Source organism: Mastomys coucha, unplaced genomic scaffold (genome assembly GCF_008632895.1).
Source record: "Mastomys coucha isolate ucsf_1 unplaced genomic scaffold, UCSF_Mcou_1 pScaffold16, whole genome shotgun sequence".
In the NCBI taxonomy this organism is placed as follows: Eukaryota; Metazoa; Chordata; class Mammalia; order Rodentia; family Muridae; genus Mastomys; species Mastomys coucha.
The window spans coordinates 93,256,216-93,263,321 of record NW_022196898.1 but is presented as its reverse complement, the minus strand read 5'-3'; positions in this window follow the sequence as shown (position 1 = coordinate 93,263,321).

Genomic DNA, 7,106 nt, shown 5'->3' with positions numbered 1-7,106 from the left:
TCAAAGATCTTAAAAAGATTGTCCACACATGCAAGTCTTGCCAACTTTTCCTCCAGGTGCCTCCCCTCTAGACTTTGGGGAGCAACCCCCGTGGACTTTGATCCAACCATTTATGGCAGATAGATGTTACTCATCATTCTTCTTTTAGAAAGCTTAAATATGTTTTTGTATCTGTTGATACCTTTTCCCATGCCTGCTGGGCTAAATGGGTCAGGTGGAGAGACCCACTGACCGGAGCTTGGGGAGGGTCAGACCTGCTCTTGACAGCTAGAAGAGGGTTTGGCTGTGTTTTCCCCCAAAATGAGAAAAGACCAATTTGGATACCAGCCAGAGACATAAAAAAAATTTTAAATTTGGATATAGATGGCCTTTCTGCTGCGGATCGTCATCAGTGCAGCAGAGGTTCCTTGAAGGGATTTGTGAAGCTGAAGGATGTGATCACGGGCATATGGCATGGTCCTGACCCAGCGTTGGCATGGGCAAGGGGGATCTGTTTGTGTTTTTCCTCAGGATCGTTTGGAGCCTCTGTGGGTCCCTGAGCGATTGACGCGGAAGTGTGCCATGCAAAATGGAGAGATCGTGCCCGAGAGCCCTGTGCACCCTTCTTCTTCTGTTCCTGGTGGAGAGCCAAGCAGAGCTGAGATGGGGGATTCTGTCGATGTTTCCAGGACCAATGACGATACGACATAATGCTCGAGTGTTTCCTCACTTTTTTAGTACCAATAGAAGTTTAGATGTTCCATTTTTGCCTTTAGATTGGTTGGTCTCCTATTGCTGGTCTGCCTTGTGGGCCTGTGGTATATATGCAGGATCAGGTTCACTCAGAGAAGGAATGCAGCCATGATTGTGCAAGCATTTACAGCCATTGAGGCAGGACAGTCTCCCCAGGCATGGCTGGCAGTCATGCAAAAATGATCGTCACGTTCAGGCTGCAAGGTGAAGCACTGCACTCTGGGTCAGCTTCTAGTGGACCCAAGAAGAGCACGTCTGATTGCATGCGGGTTGGTACCCCAGACCCCGCCTCTGAGAAAAAGGTATCAGACGGGCCTGGTACTCTTAGGGTGGATGACACCTGAGTGAGGATCAGTACAATGTCCCTGTTTCCAGCATCAGAGATCAGACCTCTACTCTTGCCTGTTTCGTTTAAAAACTTAAAGGGGGAACTGTGGAGAGCTGTTCCAAGAGCAAGTGGTCTCATAAGCAAGCCCTCATTTGGCTAAGCTTGCTGCCATTGGTTGCTTCCGCATCTGGTGACCTATCCACTTTTGCTACGTGGCCCATTGGGATTGGCTAAGCTTGGGAGTACTCAACGGCTGAGGGTGGGCTGGAAGGCGGAGCTTAAGTAACAGCTCCCCAGAGGCAGGAAGGCAGAGCTTAGGCAACGACTTGAGAGAGGCAGGAGCGGAGAAGGCAGAAGCCAGAAGGCAGGAGAAGCAGGCAGGAGGAGCAGGAGGGAGAAGCAGGAGGAGAAACATTGTTAAAAGGTTCCTGAATAAACTGCTAGAAGGAAGAGTTCCGGTCGCGTCTTTCTTGCTGGACAAGGAGGACGTTACATATCCTGGCCTCAGAAAACCTACTGAGTTCTGACTCTGTCACTGAGACAGGCAGAAGTCAAGTGAGCTGGCTTTGTGACTCACACAGAGTGTTTAAGGATAGACTTGATCTTGTTCTGTTAAAATTTTGGGACTCAGATAGGTGTGTTCCTGTTGCGGGAAATATTAAAAAAGAACCCAGCAACCCTCCGACGCTCCTGCTTCTCTCAGACCCCCAATTCCCCAGAGGGACCAGATGGCAGGCATCCAGTGCTCCTACTGCTGGCAACTCAGCTAGCCCCCACCTCCACAGTGTCTGACTAGCTTGTCCTTGGAGCTGCTAGTTCCCCCTCCTCCATTGTCAGTCCCACATTCCAGTAACCAAGTAAAGCAAAACTCTTGAACCTTATAATTAATCAGTTAGATTTGTGTATTGATAAATTCTCTATTTATAAGATGTCAATACAATAATTCCAGAACCAATTGATAATGATAAAAGTTTTATCCCAATTATTCTAACCTTATGATATCATAACTACCTGTGGCTGGCTAAAGTCACACTGGTTCGCGTCAGTCTCCATTTTCCTCTCTCTTCTCCCCTCTGATGCTCCCTCTCTACAAGTCTTCACTCTGCCTCCCTTTTCCATGTCCAATCACAGGCCTCCTCTACACTAATGTAATTGGACAGGGAAAATCTTGCGTGTTCCCGAAGTTGTTTTCTCAGCCAGTGAAACTGGTGAGAGAGGAAGGTGGAAGGCTGCGGGCAGGATTTCTGCAGCATTTGGCTTCTCTAGGCCTGTTGAGGTGCTCAACAGTTCTCTGTCATTGACCTGTGTCCTCTGCCTTAGTTTTACTAACACTGGGAATACGTGTTTGACAACTTTAGTGACCCTGCAAGTATTTCAGAGTGTGGCCTCTTATCATTTAAAATCCTGGTGCTAGGTGGCAGTGGGTTAATGACAGGGAATGGAAGAACCACATCTGCAACGAAATGACAGTAAGCTTCTCCAGTATCAGAGTGTGAACCGCCTACCCTCTGTGGATCAAAACAAAGACACTCACTCTTTCCTTGAGTGCCCTCAGCCAAATATCCCTTTCTCTGAATTCTGTAGAAAACTGTCACACCCAAGTAATGTGACCAGCCCTTCCTAGATTGTCCTTCTGCCTTGCTCACAAGTGCCTGTTGGAATGTCCAGAGGAAAACCCCATCTCCATTGTCACACCTGTGGGCATCTGTGAAAACTGTGCTTCTCAGGGTCCCATAAGAAGCCACCTGCCCTCTACTTAACACAAGTGACAAGGTTTGGACCACCTAGAGGAAGGTTCCCCTCCCAGGTCACCACATTCCTTACAGTCTCTCTTCGAGTGTTGCAAGAAAGGAGGCTCGACCCACTTCTCACTCTGCTCATGGGTTCTCCCAGTAAAGATGCATTCTGGGAGCCACAGTCTATGTTAAAGGGCCAGGTGGCCATGTCTGCAAACGGATCAAGAGCACAGTTTCCAGGTGACGTAGTTACCTTTGGAGCACTGTGATAAAAGTACTTGACACAAGTTAAAGTAAAGAAGATTTATTTCGGCTCATGGTTTTGGAGTGTTGGGATCCTGGCGGTTCGCCCCAGGGGCTTGGGCAGAATGTTATGATGGAGGGATCTTGGGCTGTGGAAGTTCTTCACTTAGTGACAGACAAGAAGCAGGAAGAAACTGATTGGGACCAGGGACCAGTTATAACTTCATGAGTTACACCCCCAGTGGTCTCTTTTTTTCCAGTTCCTGACCTCCTAAAGTACCACTACATGACATACTAGTGTCCATACTTCAGGAACAAGCATTGAAAATGACCCTGTGGGGACATTTCCCCTATAATACAGCACTAGACCTCTACACTTCAGTGTATCAACGGAGCAGTGTAAAAAGGACAGGTGAGACTGTCTTCCCTCCTGCTTCTCTATTTTTTTTTTTCCAGACAGGATTTCTCTGTATAGCCCTGACTGTCCTGGAACTCACTCTGTAGACCAGCCTGGCCTCGAACTCAGAAATCCACTTGCCTCTGCCTCCCAAGTGCTGGGATTAAAGGCGTGCACCACCACTGCCCGGCACTTGCTTCTCCATTTACTCAATGTATACTTGTCAGATACTCCCATTTGCTAGGACCTCTTGAGATCCTGAAGATAAGGTTCTCGTGGGATTTATGTAATAGTGGAGGGAGCCAGGCGATAAACAGCTAAAGGTGTATCAGACGAAGAAGACTGGGACAGGGAGACAGTGACTACACGTATGTCCATATTCACCTGTGTGGCCACAACTTAGAAAGAATGTCCAGAAGCAGCATTGCGAGTGGGTGATACTGAAGGGAAATGGAGATCAGAGAGAGGAGAGAGAGAGAGAGAGAGAGAGAGAGAGAGAGAGAGAGAGAGAGAGAGACAGTCCAGCCCGAAGTGTGTGGAAGCAGCTTTGTAGAGACGGGGCTAGCATTCAAGGATATACTCTAAGATTCTGGGGCTACCCTTACCAGCTTACCTCAAGTAAGAACTAAAAACTCTGTAGCAGTTAGGAGCCAAATGGAAGGAATCCAAAGAACAGGACAGAGTTGTTGCCTGCTAGAGATTCGCAGACAGAGGAAGGAGAAAGAGAAAAGTTGCAAAGACTGTGCAACCTAGGGGAGTGAGCTGGATCCCACTTAAGTTGCCAGGAAACAGAAACAGGAAAGGTGACTTTTATTTGCAGGCTCAGGATGCTAACACACACACACACACACACACACACACACACACACACACACACCACACACACACTAGGTTTTCCACTTATTGTTATATGTGACCTTTAATGATATTGAAGTCCAAAAATATGGATGCCTCCAACAGTGCATGTCTATGTAAGGGCAAAAGAGGGCAGATTGTATCCTTTAAATTGTTTAAAGGAAATGTTAGAATCAAGGCGCTGATCTCTCTTTGCCCTCAGACTGCAGCTGGTGTGAGGAGGGTCTGAGGTAAGGAGGAGTTACTGTAGGGCTGGGATGAGTGAATGCCAGAAAGAGCTCTGAAGAGAGGATTTTACTTCTCCGAATGCAACGGAATGCAGGTTGACCAGATGTCCTTCTTGAAGAACACTAAAAATCACCGTCCTGAGAAGACTGAGAAAAGAAAGATCCTTGGCTAGGTCTGGTTCATAGCAGAATTGTGTAAGTTTAGCTTTTTCAGACCTTACTTTTAATATGGGTTTTTAGATGTTTTAACCTTCCTTTTAGCCCATCACTCACCAGGGGTAGTGGAAAAGAAAGGTTTTTAGGATACAGAGGGAGGTGGACCTGTTTAGAAACTGTGTTTTAGAGCGAATCTAATCTGCACCATCAGGAAATCAGCAGTTCAGTTCATAGGAGTCAGCAGCAGAAGCTCCATCTGCTTGCAGATGCTTTACAGGTATACCAGAAGTCTGGTTTAGTAGTGTCAGGATAGCAAACACGAATCAGTGACAAGACCTAGCAGCAACAGGCAGGCCCCAGCCGAATCAACACGAGTTAATGGGAGAGACCAGGACCACCAGGGACACCAGGACAAGTCCTCAGCTGTGTTTCTCTCAGTGAAGACACAAGACCAATGAAGTGTTACAAAGCTAGCTATGTAAGCCTCTGTCATTATCTATTTATATTCTCTCCTTATATGCGCTAAGGAGTCTCCAGAAGCGGCAAGAAGTCACCAGAATACCACCAGAAGTTTTTTTGTGTGTTTCTCTCTATGGAGTCAGGACAAATGGAGCTCAGCTATGCAACATAAGGTGAACCAATACCTGTGTGTTGTTAAAGAAGAATCTCTCATCTTGTGTCCTTTGACACACTTACTTTATATAAATAATTTATCTGTGTCCGCTTCAGCAAAACCTTCTTTTACGTGTCTGATTTAACAAAACATCCTTTTTACCTGTGTCTGCTTTAGTGAATTTTTTTCACCTGTCTGTTATAGCAAAACGTCCTTTTACTTATGTCTGCCTTAGAAAAACACTTCTTCGTGTGTTTGCCCCAGCAAAACATCATTTGACACAACTGGCTTTCTAAAGAAACCAAAAGTTTCCACTTCAGAATTGCTTCTGTGCTTACGAGTTTTGGAAGGGAAGCTTGTAGTTTAGCCTAACGCTTTGCTTTCTCCTCTTGGGGATGTGCTTGTCTGCTGTGATCCCAGGTTTACTTGGCTCCCCCAGGCAGCCTCTGACCCTACAGGGATCTTGCCCTGGCTCGGCTCTGCCTTCTACAGTCATTTCTAGATTGAAGTCACAATTGTTTATATACAGGAAAGGACTTCCCTCTACATTTTACCAGTATTAAGTGTGATGTGTTGGACTTGGGTATATTTCTCATAAGTTTGGGGTAAATTCAGGGTAGAAGGGAAATACCATCACGGAGTCATCTTGCAAACATCTCACAGAGTCTTCATAGTTGTCCAAGAGTGAGGAGCTGGCAGAGCCAATCAGAAGAGATGATTCTTATGTGTTAGGACAAAATAATTTATGATTAAGTTCTCTAACCAAATGTCATAAGGACAGATACTCGAGTGCTAAAGTCATAGTTCTTGGCTGAGATGCTTACCTGAGGGCGTCTAGGCAGCACACACCAGGGCAGGGATCCCCACTCAGGAGAGTCACACCAGGGTAGGGATCCCCACTCAGGAGAGTTAGATCTGTATTCTAGTCATGCTGGAAAACCAGGAGGGGGACATAAGCACACCCTTTGCACTATTGCGCAACATTTCTGCAAGTCTCAAGATAAAAAAATATAAAAAGAAGCGTGACATATTCTTTTACTGTGGATGGTGGTTTTTGCAATTCTGAAGTGAATCGTAAAAGCAGTGTGTGTAGCAGCATTTTATTAAAGGATCCTCCCTGGGAAGTGATTTTTTTTTTTTCTTATTGGCTCTCAGGATGGCACCACACACCATGACCGGTCCCACGTCTATCATCGTCGTAGTCGTCGCCTTCGTCGTCTTCGTCCTGAACACAGACTCTCTGACAAACATCGATAACAACCCTTCCAGATCTAACTCTCACACGCCCCCGTTGTAGGCTGGCTCCCCTGCCCACCCCCTCTGCTCTTTCAAAGTCCACAGGCCACTTTCCATTTCCCGTTGGGTCAAGGTCAAACAGGCTCTCAAAGAGCCATGCTTCCAATGGCAGTAGATGGTCTGGCATGTATTCATGTCCAACCAGACAAGCCTTGGGATTTAATATCTGTTCTCCAGCCAACAGCACGTGTGGCATTCTCAGCGGTATGGACTCTGATCAGGTGGCTGTCCCATCTGTCTTTCAACAGATCGGAGGGAATGGTGGCAAAGGGCAAGGTGGGCTTGTAGTGAGGGTACCTCTGGCAAGAAGTCCGTCCCCATTTCCCCTATTGGATGGTAATCCTGTTAAATCTTTGCTCTCAACCTCTAGTCTCTCCTAAGCAGGGTAGCCGTGCTCCCTGCTATCCCACTCTTTGAAGCACAGCTCATGTGTTTGGAGTCTTGGATCTTAGCTGGCGGAGATGTTTTAGGAAGTTGTGGAACCTTTGAGAAGCACAGCCTGCCTGGAGGAAGTGGGTCACCG